Source organism: Thermobia domestica, chromosome 17 (assembly GCF_964235325.1).
Source record: "Thermobia domestica chromosome 17, izTheDome1.hap1.1, whole genome shotgun sequence".
Lineage (NCBI taxonomy): Eukaryota > Metazoa > Arthropoda > Insecta > Zygentoma > Lepismatidae > Thermobia > Thermobia domestica.
The window spans coordinates 97,239,070-97,259,143 of NC_137470.1; the positions used below are offsets into that span (position 1 = coordinate 97,239,070).

Here is a 20,074-nt window from a genome sequence, read left to right on the forward strand (position 1 = left end):
AAAATCGATCATCTCATAAAGTAAACGTGTTGGATGCGGTAGGCTTATGCGGTATGCTAGGCGTATAGCATGGCGTTCTATTATAGCAAGTTTTTGATAGAATTTTAATGGCGCAGATGCCCAGGCTGTATGTCCGTAGGTTAATGTACTCCGCATGAAGATTTTATATGTATTGAGAACGGTATGTGCCCTTAATCCCCAGGTTGTGCCCACTAATCTTTTGAGAAGATTAAGTCGATTTTGCGCTTGACCTATGGGTTTGGTGAGTTGTGGAGTCCAGGTAAGATGAGTGTCAAAAATGACACCGAGATACGTAATAGTACTTGAAACTGGAATAGGCGTAAGATCAACCTGAAGGGAAGTAGATTCGGGTTTCGATGCACTCGTGAACGGCGTCGAAGTGGTAAGAAAACTATGGTTTGTGTTTTGGAAGAGTTAATATTTAACCTCCAAATATGACACCATCGCACAAATGAATCAATGGATACTTGCAAGGTTTTATTAAGTGATTGTACGGTGTGGCCAGATGTGAAAAAACAGTGTCGTCAGCAAACTGAAATATTGTGGTGTTATTAGGAATAACAAGATCAGCGACGTACAGTAAGTATAATAAAGGAGACAATGATGAGCCTTGTGGTACACCTGATTGCAGCAAGATAGGATGAGATAGCGTTCCATTGATTGAGATGTAAGCTAGTCGTCCTATTAAGAAGGAGTGTATGAAGCGGATGTACGAAGTTGGAAGGAGATAGTTACGAAGTTTATATAGTAAGCAGGGTGCGAAACTTTGTCAAAAGCCTTTTCCAAATCAAATGTTATAAGGCAAGAAGGAAGCCTGTATTGTATTGATTGTAAATAGCTGTGGTGAGACGGAATAATTGATCTTGAGTACTAAAATTTGGTCGAAATCCAGCTTGGTATATTGGAAGAAGATTATGTGAGTGAAGATGGTCGTGCATGCGACGGACAAGGATTCTTTCCAAGATTTTGCATAGACAACTAGTAAGGTGAATAGAACGATAGGATGTGATTTCTGATAGAGGTTTCTTTGGTTTAGGAAAGAGAAGCACTTTTGAGTATTTCCAGTCGAGTGGAATATATCCAGTTCGCAGAATAAAGGTATAAATGGTGCTAAGAAAGAGTAGAAAAGAGTGAGGCGCTTGTCTGATGAGTACATATGTGACAGAGTCAAATCCTGGTGCAGTATTCCGTTTACCTTTAAGTGTATTACTAGTAGTTTCGGGTTGAATCGGCATGGTTAGAGGATTATTTGGTTCTAAATCATGATCAGCAGACGGACGAAAGAAAGGAGAAGTTGCATCGGTATGTCGGTTTATAGTTGATTGCAAGCGATCTGGTGTATGTCAACCGGGTAGAGGTGTAAAGATATCTTGAAAATAGGAAGCAAAAATATTAGCCTTTTCTGCATCCGTAAGGACTGCTTGATTGTTATGAACAATGGGGTAAGGCGTACGAGAAACTCTACCTGTTAATTGATGGAATTTGCCCAATATTTGGTAGGATTTGTTTCATTAGCTAGTGTGTTGCAAGTTTGAATCCAGTGGCGTCTCTTGAACGCAACGATATAATTATGCGTGATCCTTAGGTACTGGCGATGAAGCCGAAGTGCTTCAAGGTTACCCGTAGCGAGATATTCACGGAAAGCTCTCCGGGACGCTGAAATAAATTGTAAATATTGCGGAGGTAACTTAGGTTTGTGTAGCTGAACTTCGATTGTTGGAAAGGAACGTTGTGCTGCGTCTTGAAGGGCTGTAGTAAGCCCAGTGATTGTTCGATCGAGTTCGTATTGCGTACTAGGCATTGTGAGCGTAGTTACGGCAGTGGCTAAATCGGTGCGATATTGTTCCGAAATTGCCCTTTGATAGCAGTAGACCTTCTGAGGAGGAGGCTTCGGCTGAGTGTTGGGAGAACAATGAAGTTCTACTTTGATGGGGACATGGTCGCTACCTATGGAGTCAAGTACAGATATGTGAATAGACTGAGATAGTGAAGATGAAGTTATGACTACGTCAGGAGTAGTGAGACTGATAGGACGTGTAGGTTTCGGTAAAGTATGAAATTCAGCTCGTGTTTCATTCCTAACAAAATCGAGAAAGTTGTATTTGTCACGTTGGGAACGGCTACAAAAATTGAGGTCGGCCATGATAATGTAATGCCGGAAGTTGGTATCAATATAGCGGAAGAAATAATAGCTGAAAACTCTGCCTGGACGATAGTAAATAGTAACAAAGGTAACTGTTTTGCCTCTAAAATAAATTGTCGTGATGTTATGTTCAGGAATGTGAAGAGCAGGTGGAACACTAACTGCACGACAAGGAAGATTTTGCCGAAGACCAATAGCTGTGCCTTCGTAGAGACGTGGTCCAGTTGGAGCGTCGTGTCGAAGTAAATTATACTTCGGTATATAGCATGTGAAATATGGTGCAAGGTAAGTTTCATTAAGAGCGAATGCGGCAATTTGTTCCTCCTTGAGGAGCTGTGTAAAGAGCAGTTGGTGCGTCAACAGTGATCGTATGTTAAGGAAAAGTAAATTGTAACTCATAATGAAAGTGAATATAAGTTCGAAGGTAGAGTAGTCCATATCAAACATAAACTTCAAGTGGTTGGATTTGAAAATGCACTGTTGGTCCGGAATACGTTGCATGTAGTTGTAGATTAAATAACAGTTTGGCTGCGTGCATGATTTGAGTTAGAATATGGTTGCGAAGAAATGGGTGGATGTTTTGTAGTGAAATAGTGAGAAAACGGAGTAGATCTTCGACGGTAACTGGATGGCGTAATGAATTTGCTGGTGGAGTTGGTGCATCGACCGAACGTATTGGAACAACTACACTCGTGCTCATAAATTAAGGATAATGCGGATACATGGTGAAACAACGCACTGGTGGGCGGTTTTCGGTTGGAAATCACCTCGGGGTATGACCATGTGGTGCAATTTGACCATTCGGTGAGGTGCATGAGGTGCGGTCGTCGCACGGTGGCGCTGGCAGCAGTCCAAATACGCAGAGGTGTGTTGGTGCATGTCAGAGTACGGTGCAGCGTGTAAGTGTGCAGATGTTGTCAGACGTGGTAATGGTGACTGTATGTTGAAAATGGCTCAAAGAACAAATATTGATGACGTTATGAGGGGTAGAATAATAGGGCGACTGGAGGCTGGTCAAACACAGCAGGTCGTAGCACGGGTCCTCCGTGTACCACAAAGTGTGATCTCAAGATTGTGGCAACGATTCCAGCGGACAGGAAACGTGTCCAGGCGCTACAGTACGGGACGTCCACAGTGTACAACACCACAAGAAGACCGATATCTCACCATCAGTGCCCGCAGACGGCCACGGAGTACAGCAGGTAGCCTTGCTCTGGACCTTGCCACAGCCACTGGAACAGTTGTCTCTCGACACACAGTCTACAGACGACTGAACAGACATGGTTTATTCGCCCGGAGACCTGCAAGGTGCATTCCACTGACTCCTGTTCACAGGAGAGCCCGTAAAGCCTGGTGTCAAAAACACAGTACATGGTCAATGGAACAGTGATCCCAGTTTATGTTCACGGACGAGTCCAGGTATAGTCTGAACAGTGATTCTCGCCGGGTTATCATCTGGCGTGAACCAGGAACCAGATACCAACCCCATAATGTCCTTGAAAGGGACCTGTATGGAGGTAGTGGTTTGATGGTGTGGGGTGGGATTATGATTGGTTCACGTACACCCCTGCATGTCTTTGACAGAGGAACTTTAACAGGTCAGGTGTATCGGGACGTCATTTTGCATCAGTATATTCGCCTTTTCAGGGGTGCAGTGGGTCCCACCTTCCTCCTTATGGATGATAACGCACGGCCCCACCGAGCTGCCATCGTAGAGGAGTACCGTGAAACAGAAGATATCAGGCGAATGGAGTGGCCTGCCTGTTCTCCAGACCTAAACCCCATCGAGCATGTCTGGGATGCTCTCGGTCGACGTATCGCTGCACGTCTTCAAACCCCTAGGACACGTCAGGAACTCCGACAGACACTGGTGCAAGAATGGGAGGCTATACCTCAGCAGCTGCTCGACCACCTGATCCAGAGTATGTCAACCTGTTGTGCGGCCTGTGTACGTGTGCATGGTGATCATATACCATATTGATGTCGGGGTACATGCGCAGGAAACAGTGGCGTTGTATAGCACATGTGTTTCTCAACTTATCACCAACACCGTGGATACCGTGGATACCGTGGATATTACCAATACCGTGGTATCGACATGCTTCGTTTGTTCGCATGTTGTGTTCACTATGTGCCTATGCTATTAGCGCCAGTTTTGTGTAGTGCCACGTTGTGTAGTACCACAATCTGTAATTATCCTTAATTTTTGAGCATGAGTGTAGTTCAGGCTTTGCTGGATCAGGCTGAGGCTTAGCTTTACATTTATAGCTGTACGTTGGGTGACGTTCAGAACAGCGATCACAACGTGGTCGTTCTTGAAGGTTTGGACAGCTTTTTGTAGGATGTTCGCGGGAACAATAGCCACATTTAGTGCTGTTTGTGCATTCAGCTGTTGGGTGTGAATTATATTGTTGACATTTCTCGCAGCGAACAGGTAGTGGTGCTGGCGTGCGAGATGGCTCAACCTTATATTTGCGTCTATAGATATATGCGCCCTTGGATAGAAGTTGATCACAGCTGTTGTTGATCAGTCAGCACTCGAACGAGATAAGTTGGTCCCTGGTTGTTCTTAATCCTAATACAACGCTTTATAGGTAGCCTTCCTGATGGAGTTCAGCAAGAATTTCGTCATCAGTAAGATTAGGTTCTACACCACGAATAACTACAGAAAGCATAGGAGGTCGGCGTGGTGGAGGAGGAATTTTGCGTGTACTCGGCTGTAAAGTAGAAATCTTTGCTTTCGTCCCAAAAATTTCATAAGTTGCCTTGTTGCGAACATGCGTGGCGAAATTTGGGTTGGTGGATTTCAAAATGATGCCACGGCGTGTCTTAACAATTTCACGGATCTCAGGCCGAGGGACGTACTTGACTAACTGCTGGAAGACAGCACGAACAGTGTCATACTTTTGATCGTCGTCGGTTAGCAAGAAGTTGTACACGGGATCTGACTGGTATTGCTGATGATGATTATCGGCAGAAGTGGATGCCCAATCCATACAATGGCTGTCAGTTGTAGTTTGATGAACATTGGGAGTAATTCGTTGCTTCTTTGAATCTAGCGCTTGTTCGCCATCAGAGAAAGATCGAGAACGAATTCTATGTCCTTTAGTGATGCAGTCAACGTAGGTGGACGAAGGAAGAGAGTCACGGTCTGAACGAGGTGTTCCCGTAACAATCCTTGGCTGCGTCTTTTGGCGACCGTTAAGCCCGATGTTAAGTGGTGGAGGTTGTAATCCTAAATCCTGACCGATATTCGTAGGTCCGTTAACTTTGCCAATGTCTGTCATCGTGGTAGAGTAGCCTAGGGCTGAAGCCCAGATGAAGATGAAAAAATGAAAAGGATGTTAGATGAAGTTCAAAAAACAAGACACCCTCCGAAAGTGAAAACTTTCGTCAGACCCCTAAGTGCTGTAATTGTGCTATGCTCGCAAGTACGTATGCTATACTTGGTCCTCGCTGGCACAATAACTGACACAAGAGAGGTTAGGTTTCTTGCTAAGGTACGACGACGATTATTTTTTTTGCTAGCTAAGGCTAGCTACCTCTGAGAGGGTTACGCCCTCTTTTAGGGAAGTGGTTTGAAAGGATTGTTGGTTTTTAGGGCGGTGGTTGGTCTAAGTTCTTTATTATTTATTTCATAGCAGTAATGGTCATAAGGAACTTTGCGTTCCTTAACATTAGGTGTAGAGATAAACATAAATACATATATTTAACATAAAACATACATACATAGCTGGTATGAAAGTAGATGAACAATTATTTACAAAATATTAAATGAGGAACACTAAATATACAATAAACACGATAAGGAGATTAGCAGATAAGTGATAGTAATGTAATATTATAGTTATATAATTGATGAGGATGAAGGATGAGATGAGGTGCAATCACAGGACAACACATAGGAAAGTGTTAGCGGACGAATGCAGTTATCTTCTTGCCTAGGGGGACTCTAGGCTATAATGAGAGACATGATGAACCCAAGTTAGTATGAGAATATTACTGTGCATGAAATGATGGAAAAATGAGAGGTAAATGAGCATGAGTGACGTAATCGTTCAGAAGCAAGAGTGAGGGATCATCAGGAGGAAGAGTGTAATGGTATAACGTAAACAAAAGAGATAATGGAGTGTGAAGATAACGGGTAGGTGTAGGATGTAGTGCTAAATAGTGCATTGTGTCGAAAAGTAGTGGATGGTGGATTTGAAATCGGCGGCGTATGTATGAGAGTCGAAGGGATTCGAGATTTTGTAGCTTGCAGAGGAACCTGGTCTACGTGCAGAGAGAGGCAACGTCGATTTCTGCGGACTTTGCTTGTTTTCTTTGGTGGAATGAAGATGATAGCCTGCGTTTTTGTAGCATTGATGGTGAGTTTCCAGTGACGGCACCAAAGGCAGAAGTCAGAGATGGCTGTTTGTAAGATCTTATTTATATGCTGGATGGATGTTCCTAGAGCGAGAAAGGCAGTATCATCTGCATACTGGAAAGAATGAATGTTGTCAGGAAGGTGTGGCATGTCAGCAACAAACAGAATGTATAACAAAGGTGAAAGGGCGGAACCCTGTGGGACTCCTGACAGTAAGAAGATAGGATGAGACAAATGTTCGTTAATGGCAACATAGGTGATACGACCTGAGAGGAAGTTGAAGATAAGTCGTATGTATGCTGGAGGAAGTTGGAGCCTGATCAGTTTATAAATAAGACCGAGATGCCACACTTTATCGAAAGCTTTCTCGAGATCGAATAAGACTAAACATGATGGTTTCACTCTATTATAATGCGTAGTGATAAGGCTTGTGAGACGTAAGAGTTGATCGTTTATGGAGAAACAAGGACGGAAGCCTGCTTGAGTGAGAGGAATAATATTTCTGGTGTTGAGGTAAGTATGAAGCCGTTTAACGAGAATGCGTTCGAGAATTTTGCTAAATGTGCTTGTGAGCTGGATTGGCCTGTAAGAGGAGATCTCATGAGGAGGCTTATGTGGCTTTGGAAACATAAGAGTTTTAGATGTTTTCCAGGGTAGAGGAAAGTAACCTGTACGCAGTACGAAGGTAAAGAGATTGGCAATGAGGATGAGTAATGTAGGTGGACACTCTCTGATCTGGCGATAGGTAATATTATCAAAGCCAGGCGCTGTGTTTCGTTTATATTTGATAGTATCTGTGACCTCTTCAACAGTGATAGATGAAGTAATAGCTTGGTTTACACTGAGTTCATGCATGGTGTTGGGTTGCAAGAATGCAGAGGTGTCAGCACTGTCTGCAAAATGGGGTGTAGTTCCAGGGGACGGTGGAGTGAAGATGTTCTGCAGATGGTCTGCGAAAGCATTTGCCTTCTCCGTATCTGTTTGAGCAGCAGAATTGCCGATCAGAATTGGGTATGGTGTTTTTGTGAACTTGCCGCACAAAGCGTTAAACTTTTTCCAGAATTTGGTAGGATGACTGGTGGTAGACAGGGTATTGCAGGTTTTAACCCAACAACGAAGTTTATATGCCTGGATGTAGTTGCGCACAGTTCTTTGCAATTGATGATGATGGAGTGGGGCTTCAGGATTTCTGGTGTGAATGTAATCTCGATAGAGTTGACGAGAGCGTGAGATCATAGTCAGATAATGTGGGGGCAGTCGAGGTTGATATGGGATATTTTTGCTAGTGGGAATGAAGAGAGTGCTAGCTTCCTGTATGGTTTGAGTAAGTGTATCAACTGTGGTGTATATAGATCGTCTTCTGTAGTGGGGGATGACAGATGTTCGGTGCGTTGAGCGAGGTAAGAGCGATAGCTGATCCAGTTGGCTTTATCAAATCGAAAACAGGTACGGGAAGGCAGTTGCGAGCGAGATGTTGCAGAAGAGTGGAAGTTGAAGTACTGCAATGCTGCTATGGGTTAGGAGATTGCTAGATGTTATAACGATGTCAGGTGTGGTATTTGACTCTGGGCGAGTAGGTTTGGGCAACTGATGAATAGTTCCAGTAGTGTGTGTGGTGATAAAAGCTGCAAAATTGGTACGATCGAGATCGGAGCGATTATGCATATTGAAATCTGCCATGATGATGTAATGGCGATAGGAGTTTGAAATGTGGTGTACAAATTGTAGTGGAAGAGGATGCCCAGGCCGGATGTAGATAGTAGCAACAGTAATGATAATAGATTTGAAATACACAGTGGTAATGATGTATTCGGGTAACGGAGTAAGAGCACAGTAGAACTGGCGATAAGGCAAATGAGGAGAAAATCCAATCGCTACACCCCCATTAGCTCGCTGTGCAGGCAGGAGATTGTCAGCGCGTAGAATTGTATATCCCGGTAGGCGACATGAAGTTGATTTGGTTAAGAATGTTTCATTGAGGAGAAAAACTGTGATATGTTCCTCTAGCAACAGAGTTTCAAACAGTAGTTTGTTCTTTGAAAAGGATCTGATGTTCAAATATAGAAAGTTAAGTGCCATGATGAAAATTTAACTGGTTGGAGTTGTTGGAGATGCATGAAAATGTACTGAAGTCCCAGAATATGTTGCGGTGAAGTGAATGTGAAATGTTGCCTTGGCTGCAAGTGTGATTTGCTGTAAAATGTGTGGACGGATGAAAGGGTGGATATTCTGTAGTGCAAGAGTGAGAAAAGTGAGAAGTTGATTTACGGTAACTGGAGTATCTACTGTAGGCGTGGTGGGGGGAGTAATGGACGTTACACGTAATGGGACAACCAATTCAGGATGTTGCGGCGTTGGTTCCGGTTTCGCTTTACATTTGTAACTATATGTAGGGTGGTTGTCTGGACATGTAGCGCATTTCGCCGGCTGATGCAAATTAGTACATAGGCGTGTAGAATGTGGTCCTGCACAGTAGCCACATTTGAAATCATTCTTACATTCAGCTGTACTATGGGTGTTATATGCCTGACAACGTTCGCAACGTACTGGTAATGGTGCCATTGAACGTGATGGTTCGACTCTATGTTTCCGATTGTATATGTAAGCTCCATGAGCAAGCAGGTCGTCTATTGTCTCCTGATGGGGGATAAGAATGCGAACCATGAAAGTTGGCCCACGGTCATTGCGGATTCTAAGAACTTTGGAAGTGGTGAAACCATCCAGTTTGAGTTCATCGTGAACTTCCTCGTCCGTGTAAGACGGGTCGACTCCGCGGATGACAACGGAAAGTTGGGACGGCCTCCGAGGTGGAGGGGGCTGCTTTCGAGTCGAAGTGTTAAGATGAGTGATTTCGGCTTGTGCCCCGAAGGTATCGATAGGAACTTTGTTCCGGATCGTGTTATATAGATCAGGATCAGATGTTTTAAGGATGTAGCCGTTTCTGGTGTGCACGATTTCCTTGATGGAAGCACGTGGAAGGTATTTCCTGAGCTGAAGAGCAACAAATTTCTCATTTGAGAACTTGGGATCATAATTACGAAGAAGGATGGAAAATGTTGTTGGAACAGTTGGAAGAGTAGAAGCTGCTGGTGCGTTTCCTGTATCCATGGTGTCATTATCAGAGTATTCCGTGTAATGCTTTTTCTTTGGAGGAGAGTCTTGGACTCGGGCGGCATAACTACTCTTGGATTGAGGTGACCTGGATCGAACTGAAGCAGAAAATGCAACGGATGTGCCGGAAGTTTGAGAGTCTCTCCGTTGGCGAGAGCCTGAAGTGCTTTGTTGTGATTTTGACGGCCCCTTCCGTGGCCCCACCTTCGTGGGACAAACGGATGGTCCATCAACAACAGAAGGTAAATTTTGATGTCGACCGTTTGTTCGTTTGCCAGGTTTCGTGAAAGAGTCCGCCATAGTGAGATCTAGCCAGTGGGCTAATGCCCAGAAAACAAAGATAATACGATAGTGTGAATATGATGAGATGTAATGTAATGTAATGATCTGATAGCAAGGTTGGACTACCCGTTTGGATATTATTCCAGGTAAGACAGTTCTCCTGTTAATGCAGTGACACTGTACACCCTTGGCTGAGATAAGTCTGATGAACAGTGTCCTGAAAAAACGCGGAGAAAAGCCCAGGAATAGGAGTAGGAAGGTTTTTTCAAAAAATCGTCACCGTTCTAAGTAGGTGGCGCTTCAGAGGCAAACCTCTGGAAAAGTATGCGACGATTAATCGGTCGGTCGGTCTGTTTATAGCTAGTCATAATGACTAGCACCCTTTTAGAGGGTTACGCCCTCTCTTAGGGAAGAGTGTTGCGTAAATAGAAGATTTAAGGGATTTTGTGACGGTCTCAGAGAAGTTCTTTATTATAATAATTGCTAAGGTCTTAAGGATCTTTCCGAACCTGAACTGGAGCAACTGATATATCAAAGTAATATGAGTACCTGGTGAGAAAGCATATCATAGATAGATAAATTGTGAAATGAGCATGAAGTGTGAGGCGAGGCGTGCTATCACATCACAACACTAAAAGTGTTAGTTCGACAGATGAAATCATCTTCTTGCCTAGGGGCTGCTCTAGACTTCAAAGTAGACAATGGGAGTTCTGTTAGTAGCAGATGGATTCAGCGTGCAAATGATGGAAATATGAGTGGAAGATGGTCATGAACTTGATAGTCTATGAGGAGTTCCTGGTCTAAGGCGTCAGGAGGTAGAGTGTAGCAGTAGAGAGTATAGAGTAACGATAGCGGTGTAGGGTAATATCGAGATGGAGAAGGATGGAGAGCTAAGTGGTGCATAGAATTCAGAAGTAAAGGGTGTTTGTGTTATAACGAGAGCATATGTATGTGAGACGTAATGTTTCAAGATGAAACTGAAGGGTAGGAAACTGAATTCGGTTGTACAAGTCTGCTGTGGGACTAGGCAATTTGACTCGATATGCAATGCGGAAAGCATGTCGTTCTAATACTAATAACTTTTCATAAATTTTGCGGGTGGCCGCAATCCATGCAACGTTTCCGTAAGTCAGTACAGGCCGTAAAAAGGCCTTGTATGTGTTCAGAATTGTGTTCGCTTTTAGTCCCCAGGACGTTCCGGTGAGCCTTTTTAATAAGTTAAGTCTATTGTACGCTTTAGTTGTGACTGTTTGAAGATGTTGTTTCCAAGTGAGATGTTTATCGAATGTGAGCCCCAAGTAAGTTACAGTTGATCGTGCCTGGATGGGAGTTTGGTCTACTTGTAGTGAAAGGCAGTTAGGATTTCTTCTGACTCTTGATGTTCGTTTCGGAGGAATGAAGACAATGGCCTGCGTTTTTGTGGTGTTGATCGTTAGCTGCCATTTGTCGCACCAGCGAAGAAAATTGTTAATTGCTAACTGTAGAGCAGTGTTGATGGATTGGATAGTAGGTCCTAAGGCAAGCAACGCAGTGTCGTCGGCATATTGAAATAGGTGTATTTGATCAGGAAGTGGAGGCATATCGGCAACATAGAGAAGATAGAGAAGTGGCGACAGAGCCGATCCTTGAGGTACTCCACAGTGAAGGAAAATAGGATGTGAGAGGCAGTTATTTATTGAAACATATGACAGACGGCCGAATAAAAAGTTGTATATCAGTCGTATATATGGAACAGGAAATCGAAGATGAGCTAATTTGTATATAAGTGCGATGTGCCATACCCTGACAAATGCTTTCCCGAGGTCAAATAATACAAGACATGATGGTTTGACCGAGTTATAGTGTTGTGTAACCATGGTGGTTAAGCGAAGTAGTTGATCGTTGATCGAATAACCTGGGCGAAATCCTGCTTGATGTATGGGAAGTAACTGGCGTCTTTCTATGTATACATGAAGACGTCTTACGAGAATACGTTCTAGGATTTTACTAAAAGTAGACGTTAATTGAATTGGGCGGTAGGGTGATAAGTTGGCAGGAGGTTTCTTTGGTTTTGGAAACATTAACGTCTTAGAAGTTTTCCAGGTAACAGGAAAATAGCCAGTTCGCAGAATGAAAGTAAAAATCGTGGCTAACAGAGTAAGCAATATAAGCGGGCTTTCTTTTATATGTCGATAGGTTATTGTATCAAAGCCAGGTGCACTATTTCTTTTGTTGCGAACAACTGTACTGATATCTTGAACTGTGATTGGCTTGGTTAGAGGTTCATTTTGCGGAAGAGTATGAAGGGCATGAGGTTGTAATGAAGGAGAAGATGGATTGACTGTGTCAGCTGGATGTCTATATGAAGATGTGGAACTGAGTGGTGTGAAGATGTCTTGGAGGAAATCAGCGAAAGCGTCAGCTTTGGCGGAATCTGTTTGTATAGGTAAGTCACCATTTAATAATGGATATGGTGTTTTAGCATGTTTTCCGCAAAGAGCATTAAAACGTTTCCAGTACTTGCTAGGATGAGGGACGTCAGAGAGTGAATTACAGGTTTTAACCCAACACCTCAGCTTGTAAGCACAAATGTAATTCTTGACCATCCTCTGAAGTTGCCGGTGATGACGGAGTGATTTTGGATTTTTTGTACGTTGATAGTCTCGATAAAACTGTCGAGAGCGAGTGATAAATGTAAGATATTCTGGTGGCAATGTTGGTCGATAAGGCGTTGATGTAGTTACTGGTATGTAAAGTGAACTTGCTTCTTGGATTGAAGTTGTGATGGTATGAATGTCGTGATACAGTTCGACTTCTGATGTAGGAGGTTTTAATGGCTCTATTGCTGCCGATAGATATGTTCGGTATTGTTCCCAGTTGGCTTTGTCAAAACGGACGCTAGTTCTCTGAAATTCTGGAGAGGGAGACGTATGTTGAGTACGGAGGAGCAGTTTGACCGGAACATGGTCACTTCCTAATGGATCGAGAACATCAATATGGATTTGCGAAACGAGATTAGCAGAAGTAATGACAATATCTGGTGTGCTTTGTGATTCAGGCCTAGTGGGTTTTGGAAGATCATGAATGATACCAGTCGTGTGAGTTGTGACAAAGGTTTGAAAGTTAGTTCTGTCTCTTTGTGATCTGCTGTGCATGTTGAAATCGGCCATAATTATGAATCTCTTATAATTATTGGAAATGTATTGCACGAATGCAGTAGGTAGCGGGTTTCCAGGTCTGATATAAACAGTGGCAATAGTTATGGCTATATTACGGAAGTATAAAGTAATTATAAGATATTCAGGCAGATCTGGCAGCCTACAAAAGTGTCGTCGTGATGGGATACGTGGAGAAAATCCCACGGCTGTTCCACCATTTGCACGCCTCCTAGGAAGAGTGTTATCTTGTCGAATTAGTGTATATCCAGAAAAGTGACAAGTCATAGAGGGAGTGAGAAAGGTTTCGTTAAGGATAAACACTGCAGCTCTTTCCTCCAGTAACAACGCTTCGAATAAAGATTTATTCTGCCAAATGGATCTAATATTGAGAAATAGAAAGACTATATCCATGATGAGTAGGTTAGACAGTAGTTTCCAAAGGTGATGTGTGAAAATAGACATTTTGACCAGAATAAGTAGGATGAAATGTAACATGGAATATTTCTCTGGCTGCGTGGGTGATTTGTTTTAAGACATGCGAACGATGAAATGGCTGGATATTTTGAAGAGTGAGCGTTAGAAAAGCAAGCATATTGCGCACTGTTATAGAAGAGTCCAGTGAATGTGGAACGTCTGCAAAATAGTTATATGTATGTAATGGTGCCACGTACTCAGGGTGAGCCTCGGTAGGGGCAGGTTTACCCTTGCACTTGTAACTATATGTCGGATGTTGTTCGTGGCAAGTGTGACAATTCGGTGGTTGTTGTAGATTTGGACATGTACGAGTGGAGTGTTCACCAGAACAGTAGCCGCAAACAGTAGTATTTGGGCATGTTGCGGTAGAATGTTGATTATATGTCTGACATTTCTCGCATCGAAGTGGTAGTGGTGCTGGTGACCGTGAAGGTTCAACTCTGTGTCTTCTGTTATAAATGTATGCTCCATTAGTCAGAAGAGAATCAATGGTGGTTTGAGAAGGAGTTAGTACTCGAACCATGTACGTGGGGCCTGCAGCGTTTCTAATTCGCATAACCTTCTGGAGTGTGTGTCCTTCGTAGGTAAGTTCCTCCTGAATCTCGTCATCGCTATAAGAAGGATCAACACCGCGAATCACCACGGAAAGGAGCGGAGGACGGCGAGGTGGTGGTATTTGCTTGCGTTGAGATGCATTAAGGTTAGTAAGTTTAGCATCTTTGCCGAAGGTATCTATAGGTACTTTGTGCGACGATTAATATACGGGGAAAGGAAGATACTTTACACCTTAACAAGTGCATCCATTTCTTTGGGTATCACTCCTGAGTTTCATGACGATAAATGTATGGAATTTCAGAATACTACTTTCAAGCTTCATTATTTGTTTTTCTTAATTAGAAGGAATGGAAAGGAAGGACAAGACGTAGTAAATTTAGAGAAAATATTCTAATTTCGATGGAGCTCATAAGTGCTGACATCTGTCAGTACTATTATATTTCTCGTCTACATTAATGTTTTCATTATAATATTTATCGAGCGAAGTAGCTCAAGTGGTAAAGCGTTAGCTTTGCATTCGGGAAGTCTTGGTTCGATTCCCGCTGCCGACCATCCTGACTGAAGTTTTCCAGGGTTTTCTTCAGTCATACCAGGCAAATGCCGTGGCTAAACAGGCCCTCGTTGGTACCTTTCCAAATCCTTTCCATTATTATTGTTGTTGTTAGATATCCAGTATAAAATGACCTCTGAGCTGTATCTGGTGATTGTTAACCCTAAAAACACCATGGTGGGTCCAACGGGTCCCATCGCTTACATTTTTGTGTTAAGATTTTTTTTTTGTATTTCGCTACCTTCATGGTTTTCTGTGCCAACTATATTTACACTTCTCTACTTCTTTCGCCTGATTTTGAATGTTAGATCTCTTTGATATTTATACAAAGCTGTGAGTGCAAAATAGTAACACTAAAACCCAAAGTAGGTCCATTGGACCCTTATACATTAACCGAGCTTCTTTTTAGTGTAAACGAAAATTAACCTACCCGAAACTAACCTAACCTAACCTAAACATTGTAAAACACTAATATTCTATAACAAAATCCTTTAAGATAAGTTAGGGAGCCACGATGGCTCAGTGGCAGAGCGTTCACCTTTGGTGCTTGGGGTCCCGGGTTCGATCCCAGCCCCCGCCTAGTAAACTTTGTGGTGGACTAACAAAGTGTGCGTGGGTTTCCTCGGGGTTCTCCCGTTTCATCTCACTTTCTTCATTCCACCAGCTCATTTCTTACTCATCATCACCGTCTCCTTTAGCCTAACCGGCATAAACGTGGGACGTAAAACTCAGATTTCATTTCATTTTTTAAGATAAGTTAATATCATGCATTGATAAGTATGGGTCCAACGGACCCACCTTGGGCATTTCTGTATGTAAAATATCTTGGTATTTCTAGGGTTAAATAAATAAATAAATAAATAAATAATAAGAGCTATAATTAAGGGTATATTGTGGTATATACAGAATATCCTCTGGTTAATTTTAGTCATTAGGACTCTGAAACTAGAAATCAATCATTTGAGTCAATTCCAGATTGAATAGATGGTTCAAGGATGAGATAAAGTATACTGAATCAATTGAAAAAAAATGCATCTCAGTCTCTTACTGTTTCTGCTCTACGAAAATCAGTATTGAAATCGGAAATAGTATTAAATATCAACTACTTCTGGTTTTGATAGAAATTGTCGGTTGTGATGATATGTACTCTTGAGACCCTGAATCGATTGCAGAATTCAACTTGTCGCTATCTAATACCATTTTGTTCTATTGCAAGAGAAACTGAAACTGGAAATAGTTGCTTTCCCTTTTGAACAGGGGAGTTAACGGAGGAGATGAAACTTATTCCTGGGACGGGAATCATTTGCAATAAAGCACATCTCCATATATCTTACCGTTTTTGCTCTATTGTAATCAGTATTGAAATCACCAGTACTAGTAAATTTCAACCACTTCCAGTTTTGGTAGAGGGTTCCTAATTGTGGCAATATACTCTCTTGAGACAATGATCAATTGCAGAAAACCGCTTGGTGATATCTTTTACAATTTTTGTTATATAGCGATTAGTATTTAAACCATAAATGACTGATCTGAACCACTTCCGGCTTGAATAGAGGATTATTGAAGAAGATGAAACCCATTTGTGGAACACTGAATTGATTGTAGAAAACTGCATCTCAATATCTCTTATCGTTTTTGCTCTGTAGAAATACGTACTGAGACCCAATTAACATTGAATTTGAACCACTTTCGGTTTTGGTAATGTTCAGAATAGTCATGGTACGTTGCCTTGAGACGTCAAATCGTTAGCATGAAATTTTACCCACAAATTTATACTTAGTGTCTATGGAAAGGAGGGTGAAGAAGCGATTATATGAGTTTATGAATGGTGCGGGTGTAGCATTGTGATACTCCTGGATAAGAGGAACACAATCAAAAACTTACTCACATATCTACAGTACACTAGTATGTTAAACTAAATAGAGCTTAAAAAATTTATTCTAGGTTACAGGGCTGGTCATGTGAGCAACGTGAGGGTCAACACAGATTTTCAATGCAATCAATAATGTTTAGACCACCAAGAACAGAATGGGCAACGACGAAAAGGATTGCACGGAAGGAGGCCACGGAGGATGCCATTAATGATTAGATAAGATTATGACCAGAAGAATGTAGAACATAAAAGCAGGAAAACATGAATAACGTAAGTGCAAAGAAAATTTTTACATACTATGATTATTACAATCATTAAAAGAGTTTGTTTATTTTTCTTTACTTCATCGGTTGGAAGGAATATTTCCTAATCAAATTATTACAGTTATTAATACTTAGTGTGTGACATGAGTTTCACCAAACAAGGTTTCTAGAGTCATCAACACATTCGGAAACAGTTTATGCTAGATACCTAAAAAAACGTGTTAAAACTTTAAAAATTTCTAAAGCGGAACTAATCTGAAAATCCAGCAAAGAACAAAATACATATACAGGGTGACAAGAAATAACCCGGACGAATGATTGTTACCATACACTTATTAAACTGGAAGAATTTAGCAAAACAACACGTACTATCAAGAGCACGGATATTTGGGAACAATATGTTCAACCGGTTTCGAAGTGGCCGCCCTTGACAGCGATACGGAGGTCCAAACGAGTTTTCAAATGTTCTGCGATGGGCCGCAGGTACTCGGACGACAGTCAGTTCCACTCACAACAGCGATTGCTTCAGCGACTCTAAACATTTGCGGCGTTTAGTGCATGCCCTAGCCTCCAAAATCTACTATACATCGTAGTCCATGGGTTTGAGACCCGGCGAGTAGAACGGCCTTTCCGAAGACGAGATGAAGTCCGGAAAATAGGTTCTGCACCATTCTTTCGTCCGTTTAGCCCTGTGGATCGGACTGAAGTCTTGTTCGGAGTGAAGTCCATCCCGTATCACCGAAGTGCTGCTTCGCCCACGGAAGTACTACGGTCTCGAAAATGTCGTGGCGGTAAACCTCTTGGTTGATCTTGACCCCTTGATCCAGGAACACAAAAGCGTCTTGCCGCTTGCGCAAATTCCGCCCCCAGGTCATGACCGAACTCCGATTTTGACGCTTTTTGATGATGATTGAGGTGCCGGGAGCCTCTGCGGACCGGGTCTTGTCGTTTTGGTGGTTATGAGCCTGCTCCACAGTGAACAGCTTCTGTTCGGTGAAGAGAATGCGCTCCCATCGCTGACCTGCGACCCGGCGATTGAGAAGGCGGCGGCGTTCGAGTCGCACGCGCTTGTTTTTGTCCGTAAGCAGCTGAACTTTATGGAGCTTGTACGCCTTGAGGTTGAGTTTTCTTTTTGCCATTTGCCGCACCGATTAGCTATTAATCCCGGTCCCATGAGTGATTTTTCTCACGGAGACTCTCGGATTTAGTTCCACTCGCTTTCTGATGATCTTACGGTTCTTGGACGTGTTGACGGTGAGCTTTCTTCCTCTTCCGGGACGGTCACCTCGATTGCCGAGCTTTTGGAATTGAAAACTGCGTCTGAGACTGTCGTTTTCGGAACAAGAAGCAAACGAGCAATTTTACATTGACTGTGTTCTTGACGAAACAGTTCCAACATTTTCCTGTGTTTGGTTGCCATTCAGACAGAAAAAAGAAATACCTCGTACGGAAGCCGAAAAAAGCATGTACAGGTACACAAGAATCCAGAAAACAACACTTATTTGACTACAGAACACTGCATTCCTGGCAGGATACGCTAAATTTTGTACTGGTTATTTCTTGTTACTCTGTAATGCAAATAATACGTAAGCAAACATCATTAAAAAGAATTTATTTGCCAAGTAAACATCATTAAACTAGTACTAATTATGTAACGGGCGTTTGTGCTATTTGTGGATACTGTAAAAAAGCAACTAACAAAAGTAATAATAATCTATATATAGGGTGTCTCAAAAGTCCCCTGACATAGGGTAATTCTGTTATTATCGGAATTACAACAAAATGTAAGAGGGAAAACTGCCTCCAATATGATGTTTTCGATCTAAAGTAAACGAATTTTTCAAAACGGGCTGTACAACCATTTGGGCTGTACAATCTTTATAGCCCAATGCTAAATAAAAATGCAACGTTACCTGGACTCACAACATAGGTGAATGAAATTACTGATTGAAATGGGGACTGACCATCGTTACGTTACCACAGAGGACAGTAACTTCATTCTCTTATGTTGCAGTCCCAGGTAAATGTCAACTTTACATTTTTATTTAACATTTTGTGCATAAAGAGTGTACAGCCCAAACGACTCCTCCAATTGGAAAACTTCCTTCACTTTAGATTGAAAACATCATATTTGGAGACGCTTTCCCCCAATTACATTTTGTTGTAACTCTGATAATAACAGAGTTGGCCTAAGTCAGGGGACTTTTGACACACCCTGTATATAGTAATGAAAGTCACTATGTTTGTGACTTCGAACCCCTTGAACCACATGATTGATGTCAATGAAATTTTCAACATTGATGGGATTCGAGCCTGGAGTTGATTTTATTATTTTACTTTGACGATAATACGTAGGAGAGGGCATGGAGATATATATAATTCTTGAACCACGAGACCGATCTCGATCAAATTTGTCACATAGATTGGATTCGGGCCTGGAGTTGCTTTAATTATTTCAATTTGACGGTGTAACATAGGGGAGAGGGAGGGGAGACATATAAAAATAAATAAAAATAAAAGTGATTACGTTTGAGACTTAATAACTCTTGAATCACCCGACCGATCTCGATCAAATTTTCAACATAGATGAGGTTCGGGTTTGTGATGGTTTTTGTCGCCTCATTTTCATGGTGCAATTTAGGGAAGGGGAGGGGAAATATTTTAAAATGATAAAAAAATGACCAATATTAGTTCCGAACTCATAGTTTCCTCGGTCATTGAGATGAACAGTGACATATCTGATGCCGCTTAAATCCAAATCTAAATTCTTGGGGGAAGAGGAGGGGAATATATATAAAATGATAAAAAATGATTAATATTAGTGCCGAACTCATAGTTACTGCGGTCATTGAGATGAACAGTGACATTTCCTTTGCTGTTGAAATCCAAATTCAACCGTTTATGTGCTAAGTGAAACGTATTCTCCCAGTGCGAAGAACGCGTATTCTGCTAGTATGTACATAACAGTGGTAATTGCTTTTTAAGATTTATTGTAAACGTACTTTAACATTTTCTAATTAGGAAAAAAATGTGGTTGTAGTTCTCTGTATCGTTATGTTCGGTAATCAGAGCATGTTCTACATTACCTTTTTCCCTTTAGAATACATTTATTTTTCGTCTTCTTAGAGGTTATATAGTACCATTCATTACAGGAGAGAGAATAATGCACATTGTTTTCTGACCAAAACTGGGACAAATAACTAAATTGTGGGCCAATCATAAAGGTTTTGGTTTGACTTTATTTAGGGTCGATTTCAGCAACGAGACTATATTAAACGTGAACCTATAGGTTAACATGA

At 41.9% G+C, this 20,074-nt stretch overlaps 1 long non-coding RNA gene across 1 annotated transcript in view; it reads left to right on the forward strand.

Annotated features, from left to right (window-relative positions):
• Positions 1-20,074, forward strand: part of LOC145674592 (uncharacterized) — a 203,693-nt gene that overhangs the window by 119,055 nt on the left and 64,564 nt on the right. The window contains exon 3 of the long non-coding RNA XR_014128991.1: positions 16,584-16,782. This is a non-coding gene — a long non-coding RNA (uncharacterized LOC145674592). The remainder of the gene's footprint in view (positions 1-16,583; positions 16,783-20,074) is intronic.